The following is a 20616-nucleotide window of genomic DNA, read 5'->3' as shown; positions in this document are numbered from 1 at the left end:
TTTGATGGTAGTACGGGCGATAATTTTCCCTCACATTGATTATTGTAACGGTCTTTACATTGGTCTACCCAAATTTGTCATTCATTCGATTCAATTGATTCTGAATTCAGCGGCTAGAATTGTTTCATCTTCTAAACGTTTTGATAAGATCTCTCCTGTCCTTGCTAAACTAAATTGGCTGCCCGTTCAAGAGCGTATAGTGTTCAAGATTGGTATGACTGTGTTCAAATTACGTGCTTCAGAGTCGTCTGTTTGGTTTAATGCGCATTTACGAATCTATAAACCTGTTAGATCTTTAAGATCTTCACAGTTGAATTTATTAGAAATTCCTACTGTTCGTCAGGCACGTCTTTTTAATACTAGAGAAACTTCTTTTTCTATTGCGGCTCCAGTCCAGTGGAACTCAATCCCTTTTGAAATCCGGGTGTTGGATGATGTTAAAAAATTCAAGATGGCTTTCAAGAATTATTTGTTAACCCGTGCATTTAATAGTGCATAATTACAATGTCAACATGCTATAATTCTATTGTCAATTCATGGTGTGTCAACCTTTGAACTTTTCTGATGAGTTTACTCCATGTATGTAATACAGCGATTCTCTAGGGATATATCGTTAATGATAGTTTGGAATATTTTATGATAGTTTCTATGAAACTTATATTTATGTATGTTATTTTTATGTCATTGTTTTTATTATTATGTCTGTTTATTTTGTATATCGCCTAGGCCATTCTGTGTTAGGTGTTTAATAAATTTTTTTAAATGAAATGAAATGAAATAATACTGAAGTTGCATCTGAATGTGGATGCATATGTGGTTCTAGGTAGGTAGGTGTCCTTTTTTCAGGCATTTGGGTAGCCCCATAGTGATTTTAATGCGCACAGCGTACCCAGCGGCTGCGAGGAAATCCTATTGGAGGGGTCCCCAACTTTACTGCACAAATCCTACCTTTAGACATCTTCTTCTTGGACACCCAGCCCGTCCTGGTCCCTTGGTGTTGGTGTGAAGAGATCCGGTTGGCACCTCCTGTTCTTGATCTTCCTTCCTTAGTAATTCTTTCATCCTTTATTCACTGATGTTCTGGGGGACTTCTCTTGGAGAAAAGTCAATGGGATCAGGAGCGTTCTCAGCTCTGAATCCCTGTGGGGAAGGGGGATCCAAAACATCTCCCCACTCTGCTAAAGTCCAATAAAATACTTTAAAGATTAAACTGGAAACATCTTCTGCCTTCACTGACTCTCGCAGCAGGATCCATCACTGGGGTTTAGAGCGCTTCATTTTGAAATTTGAAATCAAGGCCATTGTCACTTTTACCAGCACTGTTAACATTTCCTTTTGACAATTATTATCTTGTAAGGTTGCTTCTCTTAAAAATATTTGAGATGCAGTCAAGCTGTCACTGAGATAGATAAGGATAATTAATTATACAATCCTACTGTTGTTATTAATAGTCAAACTTTAAAAAAATTCATGCATGAAAACTCCTGTGACAGCAAAGATAATAATTGGATTAATCCAGAAAGCAGTATCTTGTCTCTACTGGTTGCATGTTTTACTAAAATCAGAATGAAGTCACCCTAACAGATGAGAAATTAATGTGTAATTTACAAGAAAGATATTTTGGAAACAAAACTATAGTATGCTAATCTAGCTCTCCATTGAAAGAGAAATGTAGCACTTAATGAAGCTGATTATGGGAAGCAGATTTGTGGACAATTCATAGATATAATCATGGCAACTCTTATAGACAATTGGGAAGTGACCCTGTGGATCATGAATTTGGAGATTTAAAATATTTTGTAGCAATTTAAAAAATATTTTGAATATAATTTCTTATTTTTTCTACCTAAAGAGGAGTTGTATTCAGAATATTTTTTTAAACTGAAGGAATTGTATTCAGAACGGGGCAGATATTCAAAAAATTCTGGCTAAGTGAGTTAGTTAGATAAGACTTATTAAGCTAACTCACAGGGGATATTCAGCAACATGGCTATGCCACTGTATATACCCAAATAAATCTCTAGTGAGCCGGGTAAGTCTTATCCGACTAACTTTAGACCTTTATACCACCCATCACTTATTCAGCTAACTACTTAGTCAGATAAGTAGTTATCCTGAGAAGTGGTGGCATCCAAATGGGACTGGCTCTTCCTCCCCCATCACACAGCAGATAAGTCCCCACCTATCCGTCTAACTAGCACTGAATACTGGCCTCAATATTTTTTTAAACTGACACTGTCATTCAACTGCATGCATGCAATGGCTGAAACCAGAACTGGCGCAGCCTGTTTGGGTTAACCTGGGTGAGGTGGCAACCCCACCTCCAACTGCTACAGCAAGCTATTTAAGCAGTCACCTGTAATACAGAGTTCAGAGCCCTTAGCAAGGTTGGTTGTGCATAAATGCAATAGCAGTGGACACGTACAATAAACCTCCTTCTTCCAACAAGCATGAAAAAAAACCTAGAGGGATGGGAAATGAGCTGTAGTCACTCTTATTTCTTTAAAGAACTTTGTGAAGACTGGGGAATTGGTTAGAATAGTGGCCTGAAAACCAGGGAAACCAGGGTTCATATCCTTTTTCCAAAGCTGACACCCGTTGTGATCTTGGGTAAATCATTTTACTCTCCGTTGCCTTAGTTCTAAACTCAAAGCCTGTTTACTAAAGCATTTCCCCTTCCTGAGGTGAATTTTAAAAGCCCGACGTGTGCCAAAATTAGGGGATGCGCGAATATGTCGGCCCATTACACGCCGAACCGATTTTAAAAACCACCCGTATACACGCGGTTTCCAAATGAATGAAAAGTTTCCAAAAAGAGGCATGGCTTGGTCTGGGCGAGGCATGGGCATTCCCAGATTTTATTATGAAAATTGCGCGTAAATGCTTACAGGAACGCGGGGTCCCCTGCCGCGTAACTTCACTTCTGCTACGGATGTTGTGTAAGTTGTAAAACAAAAAAATGTCTAGGCAGATCAGTGGGGTTTTAAAGGTCGGGGTTAACAGGGGAGAAGGGAGGCTATTAAACTAGGGGGCACTGGAAGTCCTATCCCTTAACTGGGCGAACAAAATGAATGAAAAGAAATAAAATGAAATGCAGGGCCAAAGTCCTCGCTCCCTCCACAAAATAAATAGTGCCACACCCCAAAATGTCCTGAGGGGGCCCCCACTCCTTCCATCCATGGAGTCCACAGGTCTAAATGGGGCAGAAGTGATCCCCCGTCACTCCTGCTCCACTAGGTCAATATTTCAAAATTGTATTTGATTTTCTTTACTTTTGTTTTCAAAATGAAATGAAACCATACAGTAAATTGCATATACATTTCTTTTTTCGTTTCAAGTGAAAGAACATCCTTAGTATCACAGGAGGGCAATTTTGTAAAAGGCACATTCTGTGGGTAAGGAAATGAGCTTTTAGAAAACTGCCTGTTTGATATGCAGATAACCTTAAGGAGTTTACCGGGACTGAACGGAAGTGCTCCTGGGGGTGGAGTTGCAGAGAGGGTTTAGCCTTACACACATACTTTTCCATTTTCAAAAGGGTGCTCATAAATTTTCCTGACAATTTTCCACAGACATAATAGCAGATGTAATTGTGTGTAGGCAAATACAGTGGGATAATTTTCAAAGTGGACTTACGCGCATAAATTTAATCAGGATTTAGCATGCAAAAAAATGTGCACACAAATATGAATAAATTGTGCACACAAATTAGTGCACTTCCATGCAAATCCCATGTTAACGAAGGCATTCATTATTATTCCTCAGTGCAAGAAGATTTGTTAAAGCCCTGAAGTCTTAACTCATTTTTTTTTAACACTGGAAATTTAACTCCTGACCTAACTGCCCTATTCAATACTGTCCCAAAAGTGCTCCAGCAAATGCGTTGCTACTCCCTCTTTAGGAAGCATGGAAAGGCTTGGCTTTTCTGCCAGGCCTTTACAGCGGACTCCAGAACTGCCACCACTCCAGGAAGCAGCTGTAACCTACCCCTCACACAGACATTAGAATTAAATTGACTGCCATAAACTGCCTGACACCATTCTGAGTGTTGTGAATGTGCTGCTCCAATCTATTGTTTTTGCTGAGATGTTCATTTTTTTTAAGTTGAGTCACTGAGATGTTTGTTCAAGCTTAATCATTACTGTTGAGTTATTGTTTTGTCCCTATTGTGCACCTTAATTTTGTTAAGCTGCCAATGATCTCTGATTGTGTGCTGCTATTCTAATATATTTTACCCCGCCTTGGATGAATTTTGTTATTCAAAAAGGCGGGTAATAAAATCCAAAGAATAAATCAGTAAATAAATAATCAAGTTAATTCACATTTCTAGTGGCTAGTATTAGGCTATAATGCTGTACCAGTAGGGTCCTGGACCTGGATTTCCTGAGTGCAAGGGTCTTGGATGCAGGAAGATGTGTCTAAAGGATGCATTTCCACTGACTGTACATATAGGAGAGTGGTGTTTGTTGTCCAGAACGTGTTACATCTTTCACACACACTTCTTCTCCCATGTAGCACACTAGCAGGCTTTAACGGTCACAACAATGATATAGCTTGCGTTCAAATGTTAGTATGCCAAAAAGGAAATGGGTCCAAATATAAAGCAACCCACACTTCCCCCCTCAAAAAAAAAAACCAAAAAACATTTGCAACTCTCAAATTTGCCTATACTAGTTATCCACTCCTCTGATTTCTAATATCAAGTCAATCTGTCCTCTGGTTTGACTGCTGAAATGAGGTCAGAGACAGATGGATGGACGGAAACAATCTACCCATTGCCATTCACTTTTTTCTTATACTTTGTAAATGAACGCCTAAAAACGAATTCATAGTTTTCCTAATGTCAAATCCAGTAGATTTTACAACTGTAGACAGTTTCAGACTTCTTATGTGGTATACAGCTTATGGCGACGTGGGTCTTCCATCTAGCTATTAACCACCAGGCCCGCCCTGAGTTTCAGGTCAGGCACATTCAGGGTGGTATGGCTCTAGGTGAGATATGGGTGAATCGTTCAGTTAGGGACAACCGTGATCAAGACTGGCATCATATACACTGCATGTCAATAGATCTTGTAGTGACTATGTGGAAGAGATCTGTTCTCTTGGGAGTGCCCCAAATGGAACATATAACACATGAGGTTAAATAGACCGGCATAAAAATGGGTTGATCCCTGAAGACAGAAAATTATTTGACATAGTGGATGTGACCTGAAAATTATTGGGAGTGACTATGAGAGCAAACCTTCCTCTAGTCGCTTTCACCTTTTTTAGCCATATTACAAACTGAGCTTAGGTGCGAACATTTAACTCCTGTGTGTCCCTTCTGCTTTACTGCTTATATAATTCAAAGTAAGAAAAATGACAATACACCCCGTTTTGTTGTGTTGTATTTTTTGGAGGGGATAGGATACAGGAAAAAGATGTTGGAGTAAGTTACTTCCACCATCTTATTTCGGGAGGGTTATCCTGCAAGCGACAACAGCTGGGAGATATCCTCAGCTAAAGCAGTTAAAAAGAAAACAATTAAGTAGACTGCATGGGTCAGTCGGTGCTTATCTGTCATTCATCATTTACTAGGTGACTATGTTACTGCCTCTAAATGGAGGCTACCTGAAGCCTGAGGGGGAAAGCTGGAAAGGCTTCATATTCCCTGTGGAAGGGAAGGAAAGAAACACTTGTTTCAATCTTTTCTGGTTTCATTTCTTTTTAATTACTTTTGTTTTCAACTTTGAAAAATCGCCCTGACACATGCCAGAGAATGGTTTCAAATAACCCAGAGGGCAAGGAAAAATCTTCCACTGGGCTAAGAGTTTCCTTACAGAAATGCAATCGCTCAATAGTTTTCTGTTCTTATTTCTCATATCTAACAGAAGATTAGGAACAGCAATCCTAGATAGTATGGAGGGATCTTCAAAATAGCTATTTGTCCCTTGGTTGGCTCTTTTCCTTCCACTTTGTATATATTTCTGGTTCTCATTCATGTGTCACAAATATGTGTTTGTCCCAGAGCATTAGGTTAAGCACATGTTTCAGCTGTAGAAACCTCCTATGCAGTTCCTATCTGCTGCTTTACACTTTGCACAAGAGAGCACTATCAATTCAGATTTCACCAACTTCTCTGTTATTAGAAATAACAGCAAACACAGGACTTAGTTGAAATCAATTAGTGGATGTGCTGGACTGAGGACCTGTAAGTCAACCCAAGAGCAACATACTATAGCAGCTTCATTATAAAAACAAGGATCCCATCTGTTGCGCTGGAGGAGGACCCTTGGCCTGGCACAGGATTGGTACAGCTCTCTGAGGGTTCCCAGAGGGCACCTGCCACCAGGAGGTGGAGCACACGAGGAGACAGAGGCTAGCTGGAGCTTCCGTGGGTTGAGCCCTTGGATTCCCGGACCGCCTGCGCTTAGGTAAGCCTCTGAGGGTCTCCCGGAGAGGTAGCAGAGAGGTGTGCCCACCAAGAGCAAGGGTGCGCAGCTAGGGGAAAACAGACGAGCTAGACCGGAATGGAGGGTACCGGAGACCAATGGAACGAGACAGGAACTGAAGGTCCTCCGGTCAGGATAGGCAGCGTCTAGTGGTCTAGCTTGTGGAAGGCCACAGGCAGCGTAGGAGTAGGCAGACCTGGTGGTCACAGGAGAAGCAAAGAGTGTCCGAGTGGAGCGCAAGGGTCAAAGCCAGGGTATCCGTCCAAGGGTGGTCAGCCAAAGCAAAGGTCAGTTCCAGGTATCAGTCTGAGCGAGGTCAGTAGCAAGCGGAGGTCAGTTCCAGGTATCAGTATGAGCGTGGTCAGTAGCAAGTGGAGGTCAGTTCCAGGTATCAGTCCGAGTGTGGTCAGTAGCAAGCTGAGGTCAGATCCAGGCAGTGGTCCAAACGTGGTTAGTCCGAGAGGTAGAGGAACGTGGAACAGAAATCAGGAACAGACGTTGGAACACAGGAAGGACCACGGGAACACAGGAGCACTGGAAGACTCAGGAACACAGGAAAGCAGCAACACTGGAACAAGCACAGGAACAAGCACTGGAATAAGGAACACAGGAACACTGGAATGAGCACAGGAATAAGGAACGCAGGAACACAGGACGGCAACTAGCTTCACATAAGTGTGAAGCTAGTTGCCGTCAGGAACTGAGGGAAGGCCCTCGCCTTATATAGGATGCTTAGGTGATGCCATCAGGAGGCATCCGGCCCGAGGTTCCCACCCTGGGCCCTTTAAAAGAGGGAGCACTGGCTGTGCGCGTGCCTGGGGGCATGGCCGAATATGCGGAGCCCCTGCAGGAGCTCCATGGAGAGGCCTGTGACGATAGTCGCGTTCAGGGCAGATGCTGGGGATGCCGAGAGCTGGCTGCTGCTGCTAAAGATGACGGACCGGAGCCCATGGAGGGGAGCCCAAGGTGAGCAGGCCCAGTCGTGGCACCAGGGAATCTGTTAGGATTCGTGGGTTTTGTGGACCCTTGGCCTGAGGTGATGGTTGTTACAGCCTGAGGGGTGGAGCCCCACAGGTCCACACCGTCGGGAGGCGAGATCAACTGTAGCAGGGAACAAGGTAGTAGTGCAGTAGAGAGAACGTCCTGTGTCACTACCACGTGATCATAGACAAGGCCAGAGCTGTGCCATGAGGCAGACCCCAAGGAGCAGAGAGCTCAAGGACAGGGTCTCCTGTAGGCAAGTTGCAGAGACTATCCTGAGGGATGGGACAGCGTAGTGATCAGAGTCTCTGGTATGGTAACGTAGGCTACCCCGCGGTGTGGGGAAGCTGGAGTAAGTCGCTCGTATAGAGACGTAGGTACTGCTTCGAAGAGCGGGGAGGTGCGAGGCAAGTCTCTGGTGCAAGGCAGTTATCAAGGCAACCCTGAGGAGCAGGGGGCCAGCAGGCAGGACCTCTGGAGAGTCACAGGGACCACCCCGAGGAGCGGGGAGGTCTGGAGACAAGTCTCCCAAGGAGGCGCACGTAGGGCCCCCGAGGAGCGGGTACCCAAGCCAGAGTCCAGAACCGCAGTTAGAGATCCGAGTCCGACACCAACATCCGAGGAGACAGGAACAAGCACCAGTAGCGAAGAAACTCATTGCCAAGTCGATTGGTGTAGAGCCAGGACGGTGCTTATAAACCCCAGCTTGTGATGTCATCAATCGGGGACGCCCCTGAGGTTCCCGCCATACATCATCAAAGAGAGGCTCGGTGGCGCACACACGCGCACATGCCTAGAAACATCCAGTGGAGGCATGGAGGTTGGCGGCATCCCAGCTGCCATGAGAAGTCCCGGGAGATAGACGGCATGCATCAGCAGCGGCTAGCCAGTAGCCACAGCCACGAGTTTGCCTGGAGAGGAGAGCAGAGCCGCACATGATGTGAGTTGGGTTGGCCGCGGCCGCCCGTGGCCAACAGTCATAACAGAATCACAGTTTTTTCCTGACCTCCTTCAGGCAGGGGGGAAATCCTCCTGAGGCAGAAACAGGCTCCATACAAAACTCCAAATTTCAAAAAACAGACTTTCAAAATCTCTTCTTCCTTCTGCTAGAACATAGGGTGCTGTGCTAGGAGTATGCTTCTCTTCCCTGGTACCAGGCTGTGAGCTCAGAATGTGGAATCAGCTTTAATGGGGAATCACTTCCAGCAACTTTCCTACTTCCTCAAACGCCAAACAAAACTGCCACACTGTGCCTTGTGCTCTGCCTGCTTTTAAGCAGACTGGCTCACCGATCTGGCATCCTCCAGGAGGTACCTGCAAGGGATGATGTGCCAATTCCTTCCTCCTATCCTAATTCCTAACACAGATAGGAACCAAGGGGTCCCTACAATTATTTGTGCGATAGCATTATCTAATATAAATATATTACTTTAATTTTGTGGGGCACAAGAAGAAGTCTGCATGAAGGGACTACATGTGTTTTGCAGTGGTGGCATGCAGAGGTCAGAGTCTCTACAGGGTAGGATTAAGGTGAAATGCACCCATAGACCATGAAGGAAGGGGGTGTTATTTTATTTATTTATTTAAGAATACATATAAATCATCCTTTTCAGATTTAAAAAATCATAGGGCAATGTACAAAAAATTAACACATAATACAATAACATATATTATAAATATATTACATAAAATCAAAAATAAAATCACATAAAATCATCACAGATTAAAAAACAAATTAAAACCATCTTGCAACAGCATACTACAAACCACAGTTACCACGTCATCCATTTCAAATACAGATCTAAGTAACCTCCTCTCATTAACCACGTTTTTACACCCTTTCCTAATCGCAACAGAGCCTTCTCGTAACGCCGCAGGCAATGCATTCCACAACTTGGAAATGGCTGAAGAAAAAGCATGAATTTGCAAGCATCTGTATTTAAAGGTCTTTACAGATGGCAATTGGAGCTGAGACCGAAGCTGTGTCCTGGTTTCACGTCTACTATTGTGGCATTGAAGATGCCCCCTAAGATGTGGTGGACATAGCCCTCGCATTACCCGGAACGCCAAAAGCAAACACTTAAATTTACAGCGGTGAGCAATAGACAGCCAATACAATTTTAAAAGCAAAGGGGGCGCAGATGTACAGTGACTACATCCCAATATTAACCGGGCTGTTGTGTTCTGCATAACCTGCAGTCTTCCAATCATTTTAGCTGGTAAACCCAAATGAAGTGCATTGCAATAATCAACCCGTGATAGTATCAAAGCATAAGCTACCTTTTTCAGTGTTCCCATTTAGAAAAATGGCCTCAGTTGTCGCAGCCATTTCATTCTTTGAAGAGCTGTTCTAGCCACTGATAAAGTGTTTCTTCTCCATATTTAACAAAAATTCTAATTTAACTCCTCAAGATTTAAGCACTTCTGCTGGAGTTAATGTGGTGCCCTCTACTAACGGATAAGATACTGTCACCTCTTTACCCACCATTAATAACTCTGATTTTATCCATTTAACACCAATCCATTCTCCTTTAACCATCCTGAAATCGCTCATAGGCAATTAATCCCCCCCTCTTGCCCCCCCCCCTGCCTCTGTGGAAGGGGGATGGGCACAATCCTTTCTGCTAAAATCTCCTTCCCCCTCCCTTCTCACCTCCAAGTTGGCTCCTAAAGATGAAGCAAAAGCAGTGCTGGGCCTTCAGGAGCCTTCTTGCGCTGACAGACCCTGCAATGCTCCGCCCCCTTGCACCACAGGACCTGACACCGCGTGAGGGCTGTAGAAGGTCCCATGCTGCTTTTTTTCATCGTTTCTTGGTGCCGCTAGAAGAGAGAAGCAGTGCTGCGGCTGCAGGTTCTGATTTAGGCATTTCAGTGGCAGCGACTCTCTGACGCCTATAGGAATTTGGATCCAGAGGTAGTTGCCTACAATGCCTATAACCTGGGTCTTTCTGAGTACTGCTGCAGTAGAAAACCTCAAATTCTGTAAGCAGAGCACTGCACTGTACAATATTCCCATGTATATGGTTTTAGGGCACTCTAATCTGTGTATTTGGTTTGCCAGTTCTTTCTGAGGCTGCTTGACGTTTACTTTGCGTTGGCAGCTGCTCATTCCTCCCCTGCATCTGTAGCTATTACAAGTCTGTATAGTGCAATTAATTCACAAAGATTTACTGCAGTGCAGTGTTTGTTTTTATTCTTTGCAAACCAATCAAGTCTTCATTCTGACAATACTTGTCCTCCCACAAGCACTGGGAACCTTGTGCCTGTGGATGAGATGTGGGATGGAGACATTATGAAACAAACCATTAATCTTAACCCGAGTGGAGCCGCACAGAGAAACAGAAAAACTAGACATTTACTGGGGAAGAGGGAACAGAACTTCCACCCCCAATGATGCTAAATTAGAACACATTAACTCCACATCTCATAATTTACAGTAGATGGTACAAGTAAGGAGGAGAAGTGTGAATGTGGCAGTATTAGTGTTAGGCACCCATCCTCAAAAGAAATACACAGGGCATCGAAGCAGAAAGAAAAAGTAGGACACGTTCCTTTGTTTCTAGTTCTCCAATCTCTTCTCTTTTCTTTTTTGTCATCCTTCCCAACCAAGCCTTGATCTTGTCTTTCAATCTCTCCTTTTCCATCACCAGTTCTTTCCCCTATTGCCCCTCCATGTCTTTCTTCTCCCTTTTCCACCTTCCTCTTTTCCCCTTGTCTCTTTTCTTCCTCTCCTCCCCCAATGTCTCCTCTCTTGCTACTTCTGTCCCTTTAGATTCCTCTCCTTCCATCCCCCCCCCCCCCCAAACACACACAATCTCTTTGCATTCAGGGTCTTGTCCCTACTTTTCCATCCTACAGATTCCAGAAAATTAGCCTCCCAAAGATTCAACTGGCAGCTCTTAAAGCAAGACGCAGATGATTCCTACCACTGGTATTTTGCCTACTGAGTAAATCTGCTCTGCCATAGATTCATGCCAGCAGGGTTTGAAAATGCTGTGCACTACCTTAACCCCAGCTTAAGCCCGCATGACTAGCCTTTGGTGAATACCTAAAAACAGGTGCTCACTAAAGTGAAATGCACATAATCCCCCTGAACCTTGCTCGAAGATTAGCTGCATATTTATTTTGATGATCCATTGCATTATTAACAAGCACAACATTTCTTTCTACTTCTCCCCTGCCACCAAGCCTAAGCAGAAAGAAGTAACATATGAGGCTTCTTTCATTATTTTTCTACTACTTCACAGAAGCAGTTCCTCAACAGCAGTTATTTAGTACATCTGGATGCCCTTATCAAAAGGCACATTGATTGCCTATGGCAAAATGCTTTTTAAAATATATATCTCGGTGTCAGCTGTTCTTATGAGTAAGTCAATTAGTTATTCTTGACTTTAAGTATGTCATTGTCCTAGCCCTACGTTATTCCATCATGTAAAGACAGAGAATTTTCCATAGCTCAAAAACGTAATGCTGGAGCTGGTGACAGCTCGGTCACTTAAAATCATTTAGCTAATAGACAAACCTACTATAAATAGATTAGGAATGAAAGGAAGACCAAGGAAGGTACAGGCTCTCTAATTTGAATGGGGCAGGAATAGTTATAACAGGTGACAGTTGAGGTACTTGGCTGCTTTTTTTTTTTTTTTTTTTTTTTTTATAAGTTTAACAATTATTTTCAAGAAACACTTGTTTGAAAATAGAGATACATCATGATAAATATCTTAACTAAGAAATATTACATCACCACGGAAATATAATCCATTTAGATCTCAAATCAAAGTCCACAATAGATACATCGCAAGACTGAAACCTGAGGAAAGAAATTGTAAATTACAGATTTACATTTTAAAGGAAAAAAGAAGCTTACATGATGTAATTAAGTACGTTATTACTCATTAGCGGTCCTTAGCATTCATTCTATAGGAGAGGAACTTCTGGTAATGTGTTTTTCCCCACTAGAAAAGCTGTAAGTTGATTAGTTGATAAAAAAAAACATATGACATACCTTGATATTTTATAAGGCACTTACAGGGATATTTAATCAGGAACATGGCACCAATTTCCATTACTCTGGGTCTTAACAACAGAAACTGTTTCCTTCTTTTTTTGAGTGACCTTTGATAGGTCAGGAAAAACATTCACCTTAAGGCTCAGGAAATTATCTATTCTATGTCTAAAGAACATTTTTAATGTCCATTCTTTATCTGCTTCAAGCAGAAATGTAACCACCAATGTAGCTGGGGTAACCTGATCTTTCTGAGAGGTTTCCAATAATTCAGTTAAATTTAACTGCAATGGATCAATTATAGGTGTTATATTACTCTCTTTACCATTTACAAGATTCTTACTCTTATTAGATGGTATATAGTAGGGATGTGAATCGTTTTTTGACGATTTAAAATATCGTCCGATATATTTTAAATCGTCAAAAATCGTTAGGGCCACGATACAATACCAATTCCCCCGATTTATCGTCAAAAAATAAATCGGGGGAAGGGGGAGGGCAGGAAAACCGGCACACTAAAACACCCTAAAACCCACCCCCGACCCTTTAAATTAAATCCCCCACCCTCCCGAACTCCCCCCAAATGCCTTAAATTACCTGGGGGTCCAGCGGCGGTCCGGAAAGGCCTCCTGCAATTGAATCGTGTTGTCTTCAGCCGGCGCCATTCTGCGCCGCCATTTTGCAAAATGGCGGCGCAAAATGGCAGCGGCCATAGACCAACACGATTCGACTGCAGGAGGTCGTTCCGGACCCCCGCTGGACTTTTGGCAAGTCTTGTGGGGGTCAGGAGGCCCCCCCAAGCTGGCCAAAAGTCCCTGGGGGTCCAGCAGGGGTCCGGGAGCGATCTCCTGCCGCGAATCGTTTTCCGTACGGAAAATGGCGGCGGCAGGAGATCGACTGCAGGAGGTCGTTCAGCCGGGGTTCCGGACCCCGGCTGAACGACCTCCTGCAGTCCTCCTGCAGGCCTCCTGACCCCCACAAGACTTGCCAAAAGTCCAGCGGGGGTCCGGAACGACCTCCTGCAGTCGAATCGTGTTGGTCTATGGCCGCTGCCATTTTGCGCCGCCATTTTGCAAAATGGCGGCACAGAATGGCGCCGGCTGAAGACAACACGATTCAATTGCAGGAGGCCGTTCCGGACCGCCGCTGGACCCCCAGGTAATTTAAGGCATTTGGGGGGGGGTTCGGGAGGGTGGGGGATTTAATTTAAAGGGTCGGGGGTGGGTTTTAGGGTGTTTTAGTGTGCCGGTTTTCCTGCCCTCCCCCTTCCCCCGATTTAGCTACGGACCGCCGCTGGACCCCCAGGTAATTTAAGGCATTTGGGGGGGGGTTCGGGAGGGTGGGGGATTTAATTTAAAGGGTCGGGGGTGGGTTTTAGGGGGTTTTAGTGTGCCGGTTCACAATTTTAACGATTTTCACGATACTCTAAACACCCAAACGGCGACGATACGATTCCCTCCCCCTCCCAGCCGAAATCGATCGTTAGGACGATCGAGGACACGATTCACATCTCTAGTATATAGTAAATTCTTTATGTAACAGGTAAAGCCTGATCTGGGATCTTTAGTATTTCTACCATGTATTTCTTCCACATCTCTTTCGGAGATATAAGCTGACTCTTGGGAAATTAATAAACCGGAGATTCCTCCCTCTTAAGACATTTTCCATGTTTTCTAACCTAGAATTCAATAAATGGTTTTCTTCCATTAAGGCGTTTTGAAAAGCTAAAGTATTTCCCAATTCTGTATTAACTTTAGAAATACACTCTTTGTCAATTACAATTTCTTTTTCCACATTCTCAATACGTGTTTCCATTTTCCCCATATGTGTATACACTGGTGCCATCTGATTATAAATATTTGAATTTAATGCCTGTATGGCATCCCAGATGGATTCAAGTGAAATAGTTGTTGGTCTAGTCAGTTCCATTTTCATAAGCAGGAAGCACATATTTCTCTCCAGCTTTCTTCTCAGATGATATAACACCCCCAACACCTGATGGAAAATTAAGGAGACTAACAATAGCCTGTGATGTTTCTCCCCCTTGAGCACCTAGAGTTCGGGCATCTCCCACTTGCAGGTGTTCTGGTATTTGGATTTCAGGCCTTGTCTCAGCGGGGTTGTTTAGGGGGGCTCCACTCTACCGTGGATAAGGTGGTATATAACTCCAGAGAGGGGTCAGATAATCCTTTCTCCTCAGCGAGACTTCACCCGGTTTTTCCGTAGCATGGTGTATGTGTGCATCCATCGGACCCAGAACTAGAGTTTGTTGTCCCGGTAGGGCATCTTTTTCTTTAGCCCTCCATTTCCTAACAGAATGTGGCATTTAGGAAAAAAAAACTGTGCCTCCAGGCACTACTCACATATCACCAGAAGCTTCTAGTAGTCTTGGATCTATTGCTCGGGTGCTACCCAGGCTGGTGGAGATAATCAGGAAAGGAATTTCAAGTCCCCAAATATTTTCCAAATCTGTTCAAAACAGTTCAAACAGTTCAAAGCCGCACACCCCTTTGACGCGCGCGGCTTAGGCAGCACGCCGGCGTCAGCTGCACACCGCAGATGGGCAGGCTTTGAGGGCTCTCAGCCGGTCCTTCTCAGATGACGTATAAGGAAATAATTAGTCAGCTGTGCTCACTGCTCACCGTCGGGGCCGCAAAAAAACCCCCAAGTAGCTGATGAAATAGCTACAGCTGTCTAGTCAAGTATCTCTCCCTTCTCCACCACCTGCTTTTTTTTCTTTTTAAATTCGCTCTTTATAAAAATAAAAACGGTCAGTGGGTGATCAGATAATGAAGCTTCAGCAGCTCATGGTAAGACTACAGTCTGAACAGGTTAACGAGTTCTTAGGTAAATCAGATGTTAAATTGGAAGACCTGGATAACAGTCATCTTAGGAAATTTAAAGATTAGCCATTATCTTTACAGAACAGCTATGTGGATGAAGGAGAACCCAAGGTCTACAGGATGATTGAGATTTATGGGGGGGACTTGGGGGGTAAAGACATTCGGATGTACCGTCACAGATGACTATAGGCCTGGCATATCAGAGTACAATGCCAGTCTCAATTTACGGCATCATCATATTGTAGTATATTTCATTTTTATTACTTTTTTTTTATTGTATTTCATTCACTTTTTCTTAAATTGTGCATTATGGATGTCAGGGGGGGATTTATGGGAAGGAAAATGTTGTAACTGCATAATTTGTCTATGTTTGCAATGCAGTTGGCATTTAATTGAAATATGTTTCACTGAAAATCAGTAAAATGTTAACAAAACACAAAAATAAAAAATAAAAATGAGGGAAAACTCCAGACAGCTATGAATGAAGACTTATGATCGGAGATGGTTGAAGGCCCTGGTTGGAGCTGGCTCTAATTTGGCTAGAAGACCAAGGAGCAGAAAGAAACTATTTGGCAATAAAATTGGATAAGAGGAGAGTGGAGAGGGGCATAGACCAATCAGCTTGACTTCAGCACTTGTAAAACATATGGGTGCAAAGCATCAAACAATTTCAGGTGAATTTTCAAAGGAGTTCCCCATGTAAATGTAATGTACTATCATAGCAATTTTCAAAAGCCATTTATCCATATTACGTGCACTTAACACGTGTAAAACCTGCTGACAATTCAATGGCATATATTGTAGCAATTTTCAAAAGCCCTCTTGTACGGGTAAAGTGCTATTATACATGTACAACAGTTCTAATCGTGTAAATGTCCCAACCAGACAACTCAAAAGAAAACAGAAACACCGCCCGATCAACCCACAATGGATCAATAAATCCTCGAACTCTACAATAGACATCTAAGAACTTTTTTACCTGTATAAACTTACCCCCCATCAATCCCCCAATGTTACTCAACTTTATCTTTTAAATTCTTTGTTAAAACTCTATTGTTACTCTCCTAATTTTCCTGCCCTGTAAACCGTTACGATGGCAAAACCGAATATACAGTATACAAAACATGTTAAATAAATAAAATAAATGCTTTAGAAAATCAGGCCCTGTATTTGTGAGCAACTAGATGATAATAAGGTGCAAAGAAACAACCAACATAGATTTGTAAAAAGCAAACCTTGCCAAACTAGCATTTTTTTGTCTAAGAAAATAAATAGGCCTTGAACATAAGAGTGAAGATATGGCTTTATCTTAATGAGATACTCCTAAACAAGCTTGAAAATTATGATTCAGATCATAAAAGTGGGAGGTATATATAACTGGCTAAAAAAAGTACTCAAAGAGCAATTATGAATGGTTCAATGTCATTTTAGGAGATTAAATCATGATAGATCCCACAGGGCCCAGGCATGAGACAAATATAAGTCAATATTTCCGTTAACAACTTAGATGATGCCATATAAAACACGCATAAATTTGCAGATGATACTGTAACCGTATCTAAAAGTCAGTAAGGAGGCCCAGACAAGCAGTGGTTGTTACAATTAATTGAGTACAGTCAGTTACAGATTTCTTTGTTCAATACCAATTCAGAGAAGCTGGAAGCATCTTGGAGGACAGCATTACAATCCTAAATGAACTTGATAAACTGGAGAGTTGGGTAGAAATAAACAGTACAATGGGCAAATGCAAGTTACTACTTGAGACTGCACATTATAATAGCCAAGATTCTTAACTGGTTGCATAAGCAACATATTATGCAAATATACACAAGCATCGGGAAGTGAATTATCAGGAAAAAGTGATTTGCATTTTCCAGGGCTACTCGATAAAAGTATCTCTTTCAATGCAAAGAATTCAACCCCCTAAGTGCTTCTTTGGTGAAAACACAAGTGAAATTCACTCTACAATTTCCAGCACAGCTATGAGTTTGGTATGAAGGTATGGCTCATGTGTTTGACAAAATACAGGCAGCTAAAGCATTTAAAGATCAGTTGTCCTGAACTATTTAATGTCATATGGCTGGCATTATCATTATTTACATCAGGTTAAATCATTTGGCTTTTTCACCTGCTTATGGTTTTTTTTGTTTGGGTTTTTTTCCATGAGGAAAATAAAGCTCTTTTTGAACCTGAGGCTAGGCTCCACCTATAAGCAGGAGGCGGTTATTAAAGGGGGCATTTTGCCCATAATTGTGCCACCATCTTCTACCTATGCCCATGGAGCAAATGACTTTTCACCCCAATGTAACAATTATATCAGAGACTTCAGGACACGGTCGTACCAGAGACAGCCTGACATGAAGCGCCACTGAACCCCTCCCCGAAGAAGACAAGAAGACTTTTTGGCTCAGATAATGGCATTTACAATGGCTGAGAGTAATTTTAGAATAATAACAGCAGTTAACTTAGTAGCATACTGTTTAAAGTATAAATCACAAAAATTATCGGTTTGTTGAGGTTAAACAGAGTTATGCAGGGTAACATGGAATTAAATGTTACTATATTCTTCTAGAAAAGGGGGCAGACCCGGCGCCATCAGGTGTGCAAACCATGCAGTTGCACAGGGCAGCACACCCAGTGGAGTGGCGTCGGGAGCAGGGTGTTATGGAGTCTCAATATAGTGGACCCTTGGGCTGACCTGCAGGAGACTGGGAAAGGTATTCAATGTCTCTAGTATATGGCAGGCCGGGAGGCAGATGTTCAGGCAGGACATAGAGATGCTCTTCACCCTGGAAGCTGGTACTCCCCCGGGAGGAGCCCGTAGGAGCCCAGCCGCTGGGACTTAGGCGGCTTCACCCTTGGAAGCCGAAGCCCCCCCAGGAGGAGCCCATAGGGGCCCGGCCGCTGGGTCTTAGGCGGGTTGATGGTCAGGGCTGAGAAGTGGAACCAGACTAGAACAGTAGACAGGAACTGTAGCAAGACTCGGGTACTGGAACCAGGCAGGAACTGTAGCAGGACTCGGGTACTGGAACCAGGCAGGAACTGTAACAGGACTCGGGTACTGGAATCAGGCAGGAACTGTAGCAAGACTCAGGTACTGGAACCAGGCAGGAACTGTAGCAGGCAAACAGGAACCAAGCAGGTACTGGAATCAGGCAGGAACTGTAGCAAGACTCAGGTACTGGAACCAGGCAGGAACTGTAGCAGGCAAACAGGAACCAAGCAGGTACTGAAACAGGCAAGCAGGAACTAAGCAGGTACTGTAGCGGCAAACAGGAACCAAGCAGGTACTGTAGCAGACAAGCAGGAACCAAGCAGGTACTGTAGCGGCAAACAGGAACCAAGCAGGTACTGTAGCAGGCATGCAGGAACGGAGTGAGTACCAAGGCAACTCACTCTGGGGCACGAAGCAACAGGGAACCAGGGGGTAAACCCGTTGCAAGGCAAAGACTGAGTGTCCGTGGCCGGCTTATCAAGGCCGTGGCGTCTGATGTCAGGAACTGGGCGGAGTTACCACTGGCGGGAAACGGCCTAGAAAAGCACCCAAGTAGCATGCGTGCACGCCTAGAAGCAGGGTGTCCATGGGAGGCTTCCCGGCGGTGCGACCCCCGCGGGGACGCCGCCAAACAGGCCGCAAACCAGGCCTCCAGAAGCGGGAACAGGTCCAGGAGCATGGAGGTAAGTCTCTGGTCGCGGCGGTTGCGGCCAGAACCGTAACACAGGGAGAGGTTCATGCTGCCGCCGGTGGACCCAATTCTACTGACAGCAGAAGAGGAGGCCCGTGGGGCTGCCAGTGGATCCAATCCGTGCAGAAGAAGAGCATCTGTGGTGCCACCAGTGGACCCGATGCCACTGGCTGTGGAGGAAAGAGGTCCGTGCTGCCAAGAAAAAGCAGCGTGGTCCTACTGAAATCGACGGCATGGTCAGCGCTGCCTTACTGAGTGGAGAAGCAGTGCAGCCCCGCCAAAATCAGCAGTATTGCCAGCAGGGCTGCGCTGCTTTTCCACTTACTAAGGCACCACTGACCATGCCGTTGATTTCGGTGGGGACACACTGCTGAGGAGGAAGAGAAGTGCACCCTATAGGAAGAAATCCAATGCCCATAGCCAGAGGTTGATCCCTTGGCCACGGGGGTTGAAGAAGGAGACTCTGCTGCTGCCTGCTAAGTCAAGGGAAGTGAGTGAGAGAGAGCATGTGTGCATGGTATCTCTATCACTTCCAATCCCAAAAGCTTACCAGTCCCATGGTATGACCACCGGATCATCTTCACCAAGCTCGAGGTCAAGGACCATCCTCCCCTCTCCTTCCCTAAAAAACTATACAGTTTAGAAAACCATGCCCCTCGGACATCCTCAACCCCTACCTCACTAATGAACTATCCCACCTCGATCTCTCAGACGCAGACTCTGCCATCACCTCATGGATTAAGCTTACAACAAAAGTGGCAGAGCAAATGTGTCCTACCTCCACCAAAGTCCTACACCACCCTTCGCATAACAGAAAACCATGGTTCACCCCAGAACTAAAAGCCCTTAAGCAAGACCTTAGGAGGAAAGAACACTTCTGGAGGAAAAAACCGTCCACTACCTCATTAGCCACCTACAAGTCGCTTCTTAACACTTACAGAACCACCATCCTCAGATTGAAGAAAGACTTCTTCGCTAAGAAAATTCATCATTTCATTTTTGACTCTAAAGCCTTATTCGCATACGTCTCAGCACTCACTAAACCTGCACCACCCATCATACCCGGTGACCTAGCACTAGACAAAGCCACAGAACTCTCGATTTACTTTGAGAAAAAAATCTCCAACTTAACCTCCGCACTCAGCTCCCCTACTACATCTCCCTCAACTCTCATCTTCACCTCCCCGACTCATCAGAAACCTATACTTGATGCCTTCGAACCAAACTCATCAATGGAAATTGAAAATATCATCAAAAAACTGAAACCAGCGCTGCACCCTGCCGATCCGATACCGACAAACCTACTCCTTAGCATCCCAAACACCATTTCAAAACCAATCTCTGAAAATATCAACCTCTCCTTAGCCCAAGGACTGGTGCCCGACCAACTTAATATCGCCATCCTCAAACCCATCCTAAAAAAGCCCAACTTGTCTCCTATGGACCCATCCAACTTCCGCCCAATAGCCAACCTGCCCATGATTGCTAAAATTATGGAAAAAATAGTTAACAAGCAGTTATCAGATTACCTGGAGGAACATCACATTCTGTCTCCCTCTTAACATGGATTTTGGAAAACGTTAAGCACAGAAACCCTTCTCATTTCACTCGCAGACAACATCCTAACAAACATGGAAAAAGGTCAAACTTACCTACTTGCCCTTCTTGAT

The sequence above is a fragment of the Rhinatrema bivittatum genome, chromosome 2 (genome assembly GCF_901001135.1).
Source record: "Rhinatrema bivittatum chromosome 2, aRhiBiv1.1, whole genome shotgun sequence".
Classification (NCBI taxonomy): domain Eukaryota; kingdom Metazoa; phylum Chordata; class Amphibia; order Gymnophiona; family Rhinatrematidae; genus Rhinatrema; species Rhinatrema bivittatum.
This window is presented reverse-complemented; position numbering follows the sequence as displayed.